The sequence below is a fragment of the Syzygium oleosum genome, unplaced genomic scaffold (assembly GCF_021117445.2).
Source record: "Syzygium oleosum isolate NSW1041296 unplaced genomic scaffold, Sole_v2.1 Sole_v2.13, whole genome shotgun sequence".
Lineage (NCBI taxonomy): Eukaryota > Viridiplantae > Streptophyta > Magnoliopsida > Myrtales > Myrtaceae > Syzygium > Syzygium oleosum.
The window spans coordinates 1,309,411-1,321,387 of NW_026607497.1; the positions used below are offsets into that span (position 1 = coordinate 1,309,411).

The 11,977-nt window shown below is 42.4% G+C and overlaps 1 pseudogene; it reads left to right on the forward strand.

The window, feature by feature from the left end:
- The first annotated feature begins 2,994 nt into the window (after window positions 1–2,994).
- LOC115668506 (probable LRR receptor-like serine/threonine-protein kinase At1g53430) lies at window positions 2,995–11,740 on the forward strand (annotated as a pseudogene).
- The last annotated feature ends 237 nt before the right edge of the window (window positions 11,741–11,977 follow it).

The following is an 11,977-nucleotide window of genomic DNA, read 5'->3' on the forward strand; positions in this document are numbered from 1 at the left end:
ATGAATTCGAATTCTTTAACGACGGAGATACTACCGCTACCACTATCGGTACCGGAACGGGTAGTGACGATTGAGGGTAAAAGAATTATTGGAGTTGGCAAATATTTCGGGAACTCTTGTTTCTCATACCGGGTACGCCCACGTGAGCTTAGGGAAACCGAAATATAATCCGACGATATGTGACCTCTGGTCCCCTGCGCACGGAATGCTTAGGTTTTGGGATAATTTTAGGGTATATATATTGTACTCCTTTTTTTTTAAGATCGTTGTAACGAATTGTAATGTGCTTAATGATAATTTATTAAGTTGAAGCCCTCTCTTTCTCTCTTGTCTTTTTGTCCCCAAATTTGAGTACAATTTACATTTTAATCACAATTTATATTGAATAATGTTCTATCACAAGAATAGTATTTTTTTATTTTTTTTATTTTCATTTCTGTTTTTCCTTTTCTGTTTTTCTTCTTTTTCTTTTCCTTTTCCTTTTCTGTTTTTCCTTTTTCTCTTTTGTCTTTTTTCCTTGTTTCTGTTTTTTAAAATTATAATTTATATTTTTTTTTTTCTTCCTCCTCGGCCGCCGGCCGGCCATGGCCGGGCCGGCGCGGAGGTCGCCGGCGTCGGGCGAGGGGCCCTCGCCGGCGTCGGGCTAGGCGGCCCTCGCGGGCCGGGCGAGGCCGGCCTCGCCCGACGCCGGCGAGGCGAGGCTCGGCCTCGCACAATCGGCGAGGCTCGACCTCGCCGGCGTCGGCGAGGCCGGCCCTCGCTGGGTGGGCGAGGCCGGCCTTGCCCGACGCCGGCAAGGCTCGGCCTCGCCCGCAACGGGCGAGGCTCGACCTCGCCGGCGTCGGGCGAGGCCGGCCTCGCCCGTGCGAGGGCCGGCCTCGCCCGACGCCGGCGAGGGCCGCCTCGCCTAGAGGCCGGCGACCTCCGCGCCGGCCCCGGCTATGGCCGGCCGTGGAGGAAGAAAAAAAAAAGAAAAGGAAAAGGAAAAGAAAAAAAACAGAAAAAAATAGGAACCGGCCCGGAACCGGACGGTTCCAGTTCACACTTGGCCACGAACCGGAACCGGCCCGGAACCGGATGGTTCCGGTTCACACTTGGCCACGAACCGGAACCGCCGGTTCCGGCCGGAACCGGTCGGTTCCGAACCGTGGCCACCTCTAGGGAGGAGGGGCAATTTTTTTTTTTGGTCGAAAGCAAATACCGTTTCATTCATTTAACGATGGATTACAAGAGTAAAGATGACTAGTGTCATTACATAATAAGTCCCAAAGAGATTGGGGGAGTTTGTACAACCAGTTAGAGGGGAGTGTCCCTTTACGATGGGACTTGGCGATCCAGTCTGCGACCTGATTAGCTTCGCGTGAACAAAGGGCTAGAGAAATACCTTGCGAAAGGTTTAGATGAAAATTGCAGTCCTCAAAAAGTTTTCTTAGAGCCCATGGGCTGAGGGCCGGTTGGGCAGAAAACGTAACAGTGGCAGCATTGTCTGTGAAGATAGAAACCTTCTCTGCGATTTTGCCGAGGAGGGGCAATTAAGAAGGTGCATCTACTCACGCTATGGCAGCACTTGCTCGGCTTCCGCCGCTCTTTGCCAACCACTCACTCACAATCGTAGATGAGAAAGTGGAAAAAAGTATAAACCCTAGAAGTTGCAGTTTTCAGATTCGGCATTTAAGGGGTGAGAGAGAGCTCCAATGGAAAACCCAAAAAGAGGAACGTGCTCTTAACCTGCTAAAAATGTGCAATTTCCGAAGAAAATGGAGTGAGACTCTGATTTCCCAAGGGAAACCGAACAAGCAAGTTGTCCTGATTCCTTGGGGAAATGTGAGGTGCAGGCCGCACCGTCACCCTTCAAACTTCTTATTTTCCTTTCAACTATATAACACGCCACCATTTTATCTTAAACTAAAAAATTCATGTTAATTTTCTTTGTAATGACACGGAATCATTAAACCGAGGATAGTTTTTGAATTGCATTAAACCTAAACCATCGCATTGGGTGAACGGTATCACCTTACGTATAAAACTCTATCCAACTCGATTGCTCGCTCATTGAATGCAGTTCAACTTGCATACCTAATTGCAAAGTTAAAACCAAATTGAAATCTAATGCTTGGTATTGCATGGAAATGAAGCAATTTTAGTATATTTTTAATACATAGTTGATAAATAAATAAGTAAAGAATTGTTTGATTCAATCAATAACCCAAGATTGCCTTTTAAATTGTCGTATTGTATTTATTAATTCGGCATTAAAGTAAAATAACTCAAATCACACTTAGGCTCCATTTATTTCACGAAAAATTTCAAAAAAATGATCACTTGTATCGCTTAAAAAAATGAATGAAAGAAATGTATTTTCACTGTTAAAGAAAATGTTTAGAAATAAATTGTTGTCAATAATTAGAATATTTTTCATTGACTAATTATTTCAAGCGATACAAGTGATCGTTTTTAGAAAAATATTTTCTAAATTATTTATTTTTTGCGGAACAAACCGAACCTTATAGGGAGTTAATTTTTTATTAATAAAGTAGATGCTTGCGAGAAAAACGTGGAGCCGAGATAAAAATGTTAAATTTAAATCTTTTTTAGGGGTATCTTAAGTACTCTTTGTATTTTTAAGGGAAAACATTTGGAACTCGATTGTACATAATGCAGAAAAGAATTATATTTTGAGAATTACGAGTTTTCTATATTTAGTCATTTGATAAATTATCATCCATTCACAATAAAATATAGAAAACAGCCTGTCACACAGTTTAAAACTTAACAAATGCAGAAGAATTATGAACTTTCCAAAAAACGTGAGCATTTTTACGAAGGCAAGATATCCACGGAATATGATATGATCACTGATTTTCATCAATTCACGTTGTATCCTTTTTGTCGATAATCTTTCGTTCAGCCTTTCCTTCCAACGGCAACGCTGTAGCTCTCTCTGTACAAAGCGCTCCAACAGTCGCTCCTTTCCTGCGTCTCTTTGCGCTGCTTTGGTCGTGGTCGAGGGAGCATTTCTGCGTCGTTTTGCGCTGCGGATGGTTTTTTGAGGGGATCGAGGTCGGAGTTTGGGTCGGAGTGTGGCGCGCGCGGGGGAAGCAACGGAAGTTAACGATGGTGTTGCCTCTGGGTTCCGTTTCCAGAGTGGTTGTCTGCGTTGTTCTTGTCGTGATTGGCTCTGCAGTCTTCAAGCGTGATGCTCGACTCTTGCCACAAGATGAAGGTACGCGAGAATGACTAAAACCTTTCCTTTAATGGCAGTTAAGTAGTTCTTCCTTTTGGCCCTCTGTTTTTGGGATAATTGCTTTGTGAACTCTGGTCCTCAATCTCCCTCTGGCTCTCCTCGGTTGAGGTCTGCAGATTGAGCTATAAAGTTTGGAGCTTCTATCACATTCCTCCTCCCCTTTTTCACTTCGCGATTTTGTTTCTGGTCGAAGTGCGGGAGATATTTCTTCTGCACTCACGTTTCCCTTTTCTGAAAACTCTCGCTAGCCGACAGAGCAGGGACCGAGGCGGCCGACGGGAGCTGCGGCCGCTCTAAAGTTTTACTTTTATGAGAAAATTTAAGCATAATTTTCATCTCCCGTCTCTCAATCTACAAAACCTACTTCGATAATTAGATTATCGAATCCTTTCCAAGTACTCTTATCTTTAATCATCGATAACTATATCTTATCTTGCACTGTCCGGACTTTATTATACTAATATGGATGGTGGTATTGACATTTTATATTGAAATGGCTCTATCTTGATCACTGATTACTTTATCTTGCAAGCTCATCTTTCCATACATGCAGCTTGTATAAGCACTTAGTTTTTAATTGAATCAAGTAAATATGATGCAATGTCCGGACTCACACGTTGCTCTACAGTCCCGAGATTGAATAAGCCTTTCTTACTTGAGGTCGAGCCAATTTTAATCATCTAAACCAAGGGGCGCTACCTTCCCTGGCGCCAAATCATTATGTGCTTATGCACAAAACATGTCACGTAAAATAAGTAATTACAAGAGCTTGTATGCCTAGGGGCTAGGATTACCAGAGTTAACAAATAATAATGCGGAAGTGAGAAATTGAGTTATTTTCTCTAGATTTCGATGTGTATATTAATGAATAATACATTAGCATATTTATAGGATTTATTAGATTATTATTCTAAGATAATATTTCAATCAAGATATGCACAATTAAAGGGAGATATATGTGCAATATATGTGCAATCTTTAGAGATAATAATAATCAACATAATTATTAAAATATCTCTTAACATGGAAAATTATCCTAGAGAAGCCCTAATTATCTCCAACATCCCCTCAAAGTCAAGGTTAAAATCAAGTCAAATAGCGTCCAGTAGCTATTGAGACATGGTAGATGAGGTAGCTTTCGGCAGCTGTTTGCAGCGAAACTTCCAAATCTAGCTAGTTTGAGGCAGTTTTTGGCGGCTGATTGTGGCGAAACTTCCAAATCTAGCTAGTTTGAGAACTGCGAGTCTAATGGTGTTGTTGGCTTCTCAAAACGATGCGTGAAAGGTCGAGAATCGAAGGGGAAACAGCAAGCCGCCTAATTGGCTTGCTTGCGAAATAATAACACTTTATTAGATAAATAATATCTCAATCAAGATATCGAAAATATATGTGCAATATACGTGAAATATGCGAGCAATCTTGAGAGATACTAATAATCAACATAATTATTAAAATATATCTAACATAGGAAATTATCCTGGAGAAGCCCTAATCATCTCCAACAACCGGGGTCAAATCCAAATCAAACGGGCATTTGAGACTTGAAACAACTCAAAACTTAAATCGACTCACTAGCACCCGCTAGTGCACTTGTTCAGTTGTTCCTTTCAAGTCCCTTTTATATCTCCATCAATGGATACTACTAACTAATTTTCAACTTCTGGTTTGTGCTTGTAGTTGATACACTAAAAACAATCGCCACGAAATTGCAAAACAAATATTGGAATGTAACTGCTACAGCATGCAATGAGGGTATAGGTCTAAACCTGACGACCTTGCCTTCGGGAATGATAAGCAACGTGACTTGCAACTGTTCCTTCATTAACGACACACTTTGCCATGTCACGAGGATGTATGTATGAACCGACAGTGTTTTTTTTTCTATTTTGTTTCTCTTGGTATCCTTCCTTCACGTGCATCAATTGCAATTCACCTATACTTCTTTGTTTTGCAGCCAGCTGAAGGGACTTAATTTAACAGGGATTTTTCCTGATGAATTCGGCAACCTCACTTACCTAACAGAAATGTAAGTTAGACTTGACTGCATGAGATCTTTCCATCTGGAAGGTAGTTAGGCCAAAGAACTTGAATGTGACCGATGGGCCATGGGAAATCACAGAAAAGCATGCTATGAGTTGGGTGAAGACTATTCTTGTTCCACCTTATCTTATTATTGACAATGTCTTCCGTAATACTTGATTTATCTTTCTCAAGCACCTGGTTATCAATTTTCTCAACAACGTCTCTGTCTGAGAATCTTAGCAATTGTGGGAAATCAACTGATTTGTCGGAAGTTTGGAAAACTATTGCTTGATAATTGTAAAAGTTTTAAAGCGAGTGTTCTTTGCAAGCAGAGACCCCACTCGTAACTACATTAGTAGATCACTCCCCACAACTCTTACTCGGATACCACTTACCATTATGTAAGTTAATCTTATCGTACATCAGGTATCATTATCACAATTTAATTAGGAGTTCTTAAAAAAAGATGCATCTTTTTGTTTTCACTTTGGTGCTTCAGTTCAGCACTTGGAAATCGCATGAGTGGCATTCCCAAGGAAATTGGCAAAATCAGCACGCTGGAGGAGCTGTAAGACTTTGCTATAAACCATATACCTTTGCATTGAGAATGTGTTAGACCTGACGGTGATAAATTTATGTCTATGCTAGCGTATTAGAGGACAATCTGCTTGAAGGCGCTCTTGATCCAAACATTGGAAACTTGAGCCGCTTAAGGAGACTGTAAGTAAATTGAAGTACATTAAGTGGCACACTTTTGCCTGGATTACACATCTCAAAAGTCCTTTCTTAATGTTCGAGAGCTCTCTTAATAACAAGATTATGAAATAAAAGATTTGACTCTAATCTTGCTGCTTAAATTGGAACAAAGTCTCTGTGTCTAGGGAGATGAAAATACACTTTGTTCTATGTTTTGTACCTTTATACTGTTGACACCTAAATTTTGCCCAAATCATTTAAGGTTTTATCGCATAAAAATTAAGGTTTAATTTTTAACCCCTAAGCCAAAAATACTTTTATTAAATTCCATGGCATATAGACATTAGGCACATTTGCATTAATATGGCCTATTAGGACATATTCATTAAAAAAAAAAAAAATATTTCCGGGCCGGGTTCGTCGGCCCATTCTTTTTCCTTGTTTTTCTTTTACTGCGCGCGGCCCGTGTTCCCCTTTCCATTTTCGCGCGGGCCGGCCCATTTCCCACGGCCCGGCCCGCGCACTGTTCAGCTCCCCCTCCCCAGTCAACATTTCTGAAGTGTACGGGGGAAGAACAGTGGCAGAACGCCACAGAGAACAGAGACCAGAGGGGCGCGGGGGACGCCGGCGCAATCTTCGGGTCGGGAGCAGGCCGGCCGAGGCAGGCTGGCGGTGGCAGGGCCATGCGCGCCTGCTGGCCGGCTTCGCGCCGTTGGCTGTCCTTAAAGCCAGGGGGGTCCGGAGGGAGATAGGGGAGAGAGAGAAAACCGGGAGAGATCCGAGGGAGAGAGTGAGGCCGAGAGTGTTGGCGAGAGAAATTCGAGGCCAAGCGGGCTCCCGTCGATGACCGTCGCGCCTCAACCGCGGCCGGCGAAGCTCCGACGATTCTCGCGGTAGGTCCCGGCTCCGAGCTTCGTCGGGTTTTCTTGTTCGGTTTGATTCGGGGTAATTTCCCGAGGATTCCGGCTTGGGGGCGTGCGAGGCGACCGGACGTAGTCCGATCCATCAAGTTCGCCGTCGTTCGCCGCCCCCCAAGCCGGATAGGGAGCGCCGCAACGGCACCCCCTCCCCTGTTTTTGCTTCTGTTCTCGGGTTCACTGGCCGGAGCTCGCGGCCGTCCGGCTCGCGCGAGTTCCGGCCAGTGACACCTCGGGCCTGCTTGTCTGTGTATTGTCTTGTGTTGACGATTTTGGCCCGTTTCGAGCCTCGATCGAGTCCGAAATTTCCCGTTTTCGTCGCGCGCTCCAGCTGTTTGATGTTTTGCCTGAGTGAGGTCCGTGCGTTGTTTTCCTCTGTACGTGATGCATTCTCGAACCAGGGCAGGAGATCAGTCCGCCTCCTTGCAGTCAACCGAGCTGGCTTGTCGTCGGCAAACGATGAAGGTCCGCAAGAGGGGGGCGACGCACGAGCAGGGAGCTCATTTTGGCCAGTCCCTCGTCGGGGCTCAGCCGATTCGTGGCCGGCCATCCCCTCGTCGGGGCTCGGTCGGTTCGGTTTCAGTCACCGGTCGCCGCGGTGGCGACGCGGAAGGAAGCGGCTCGTGGCGGCGGTCCGGACAGCCATCGCGGGCAAAGAACTTTCGCCACTCCTCGTCGGGGTGGCGATGCGCACGGGCGGCAGCCGGAAAGGTCTCGGCCATGAAGGCCGAGCATTCGCTCCACGTCGGAGCGGCGGCCGGCGTTCGAGCAAGTCGGGTCGGGAATCGGGCACTAGGGTTTTGGGCGAGTCGGGTCAGCGACCGGTGACCGGGTCGGGTTCGTGGGTCACAACCGGGTAGGGTTTTGTGGGTGTTGGGCTTGGTATTATGTTTTTATTAGGTTTTGGGCCTTTTTTTTATTTCAGAATTAGAGTGGGTTTCATTAGGTCTTGGGCCTTTCGTGGGTGGGCCGAAATTGGAATTTGGGCTAAATTGTCTTGTTTTGTCTTTTTATTTTCAGTGGGCTTTGGGCCTTTATTGTTTTTGTAAATAAAAATTCGGGCTGGACCCTTTTCTTTCTTTTAAATTTGTCGGACCGGGCTCAACAAATGAACCTGGTCTGGTCGTGGACATGGGCATGCGCGCCCGGGTCAGTCCCGGTCCGGGTCGGATGTGGAGATCCGACCCGGATCCGTTTTATATTATTTTTAATATTATTTTTTATTTTAATTTTTAATTTTTTTAAAAAAAACTTTAATTTTTTTTTATTTTTTTTATCCGGGTCGGATGTGGAGATCCGACCCGGTCTGTTTTATGTTATTTTATTTATAAAAAAAATCGAAAAATTTTAAAATCTTTTTTTTAAAATTTTAATTAAATTTACAAAAAAAAATTCAAAAAATTCAAAAAAAATTCAAAAAAAATTTCGAAAAATCAGAAAATATATTTGGACTTTGGATTTGATTTTTTTGGCCCTATTGTGTGATTAGTGCCATATTCGACCACACGTTGCTTGGTTCACACACTTGAATTGTGCGTTTAATTTAACCTTGCATGTGATTGATTACGCATGTTAGGTTCATGTAGTGATTGTTGCCTCCCTTAACTTGGTTAGGAATGAATTTTTGAGACTCCCGATTAGTGTGAACACGTTAGGTGGTGAAATTGAACAAGATTAGGTACCGAAAGGGCACTAATTAGTCAATTAGTGTAATCAAGTCCCCGTACCCATTGAATCTCTGGTTCGTAGAAGTAAAGCATTTCTCCCGTGCTTTACTTGGGTGTCTAATCGACCCACCAAAAATCGATTAGTGGCGACTCCTAAATAAAATTGATTTGCATGTTAACAACTTAAACTCAAGTCGCGAATTGGTATGGGCTTGGGAGAGCTCGAGCTAGGTTTAACTTAGTAATCCATTAGCCTAATCCCTTAGGTGGTGGGACCGGTTCGGGGAGGTCGCGACATATACATTGAGACTTGATCCTTTAGTATTCCTAATTCCTAGATTGTTTTTTTTTTTTAATCTTTGCAGCCTTTTGTCTGCTAATAATTTCACGGGAACAATACCTGAATCCATTGGCAATATGAAGAACTTGCACGATTTGTAAGCAGCATCATAATACTTTTCATTTCTTAATATACTGAATTTCCTTCGAGGGATTCTTACTTATAGACCACTTGCAGTCATATAGATCGAAGCACATTATCAAGAAAGATACATGATTTTATCGGGAATTGGACCAAGATTAAAGATTGTGTGTATCCCAATCCTTCTCAATTAGGGCCAAAAATATTTTTTTTAATGATTTATGAGATACTTGAAAGTTATTCATATATTACGGCATTAAAATTTCAGCGACAACTCACCTGCGCATGGCCGAGTTGGTGGGCGCTTTCCTTTCCTCAGAGAGGTTCTGGGTTCGAATCCCTACTCGATTCCGTAATTTAAGTGGAGGGTCCTGGCGGTGGATTGCTGGGCTAGTCTCCCCCGAGGTATAAGCGCCCCGATTACCTGTGCGGGCTCGTCTCCGGGGAATGGTGGCGGATCCTCTGTTATCAAAAAAAAAAAAAAAAATTCAGCCACATGCAAGGCACATATATGGAGGGACCTATTCCTTCAAGCATATCTTTGTTGACAAACTTGATGGAGTTGTGAGCATTCAATCCTGTGCGACTGTTATCCGTCTTTTATAATATTGTAAGCTTGTGTTTTAATACAAAAAGGATGAATGGATCTTAATGTTATGTGAAGGACTAGTTTTACATGCTTCCAGGAGAATATCTGATTTGAAAGGTTCCAGGTAAAATTTTCCTAATTTGCAGGGTATGAACATGAAAACATTTTGAGCACCATATCATAAATAATTGATGTGTTTGTTTTGTCTCTTTTTTTATAGCTAAATTACCACTAACTATTGTTTACACATCTTAGGATTCTGAGAAATTGCTTGCTTACTGGCTCAATTCCAGATTACATTGGGGAATGGACAAGGTTGACAATTTTGTAAGTTGCTATAATGAGGTGGATATTTCATTTGATCATAAGATATATCTTCTGTTCTTTGTGAAGTCCAGGGACCGGGTATTAAGCACCGACAGATTTTTGGACTTGTCCCAGCAAATTATTCCATTTTTTGAGAAGAGATTTGTTTAATGAATGAGAAAGGCCTCAAATTGAAGATCAAATTACATGTACTTCTGCAAGTTTTTATGAGAAAACTATCTGATTCGTCTCCTTTTTTTTTTTCATATTTGGGTAGAAATCTGAGCGTCAACAGATTGACTTATCAAGTTCCTGACACGATGGGACAAGCTCTGGATTACATGTAATTACAGATTTTCTTGACTACTCCTAATGTCTCAACAAATATGTAGTTGACTTTCCTTCCTCAGTAGTATTATATACACCTCATATAGTTGGACTTCAAACAATTCTTTGGACAAGTGTTACATCACTTTTATTTGTGAATGTAGGTTTCTGACAAACAACTCCCTTAGTGGAGCAGTATCCAGTTGGGTAACAAGCAGAAAGGAATCTCTGTTAGTCTCCTATGAAAATATCCAGTTTTTTGCTGTTGGTTTTCCATACGATTTTCATAGATTGCAGGATTTGACTCATAATTCTTAGTATGAGACTCATGGTTTCGCATCTGATATGTAACTCTTCAATGTTGTACTAATATTATTTACGGAGGTGAATATGCACACCAACTAGGTCAAGGTATGAACTGCAGCGACTTATTTTACAACGATTTCTCCGGTTCTTCTCCAATTAGTTGTCAGCAATCACAAGTGTGAGTCAATACACATCTCTCTTAAGGCAAAAATTTTATAGTTTTGTCTCGTGGCCACGTTTCTAGAGGTATTATCTAACACATTGTGTCGCTTTCCAGTAATTTGGTTTCCAGCTATTCATCTGACGGAAACAACTCGTAAGTCTGTTTGACTAAGAGCTATACGATTTGTTGATAATTGCATGTGAACATTATATTACTGACAATCTTTCAGGCTTATCCCATTAAGCTCTGGTGCTTGGAGAATGATCTACCCTGCAGCGGGAAAGCACAATGTGAGTTTTACTACGTTTGAATTATTGTTGAGCATAAAATGTCGAGCTACTTTTAGTCCCCTATCGTGTCTTATGCAATGTCATCCAACGAAACTTGCAAACCATTCCTTGTTTATCAATTGTGGAGGAACCAAAATGACTTTTTGAGGGGAATCAATATGAAGGGACACCAGTCCGAATGGGCCATCACTTTTCTCTGCTTCTTCATAAAAGTGGGCTTACAGTAGCACCGGGGTTTATATGGGAAATGATAAAGCCGCTTACACAGCTAATGACCCATTTCCTATGAATGTGATCGGCTCATAATTTTACCAAATGGCTTGCCTTTCCCGTTGGTCAATCAGATACTATGGCCTTTGCATGATGAAAGGAAGTTACAAAGTGCGGCTCCATTTTGCCAAAATTCAATATTCCGAGAGATGAAACATTTAGCAGTCTCAGGAGACGTATATTCGATGTATCGATACAAGTAAGTGAAGTGAAATTTGGCACCTGATTTTTATTTTTATTTTGTCTATTCCGCCGAGTTGTCATCTTTTGTGGAGGAATTTGACTTGGGAAATTGTTATTATGACTTGGTGTGTGACAGGGCTGCACACAACAATCTGACAAGATCACGATCTTTTCTTACTGAAATTCTTGTTAATTCTGCAGGGCAATCAAGTGTTGAAGGATTTTAATATTGCAAAGAAAGCGGGAAACAACGCACAATTGTCTGGTCTTCAACCGAAGCCGAGTACAGTGCCGTTGCCACTGCCACAGCAGAACTACAATGGGTCCGAAATCTACTAGCCGAACTTGGCATCCAACCGATCACCACTCCCACTCTGTACTATGACAACATCGGTGCCACATATGTATGTGCAAATCCGGTCTTTCACTCCCGAATGAAGTACATTGCCATAGATTACCATTTCGTTTGTGATTTAGTTGCAAGTGGAGCTCTCCGTGTCTCCCACATCTCAACCACGGATCAACTTGCAGATGCCCTCACAAAACCATTATCCAAACCTCGATTAAGTTATTTGG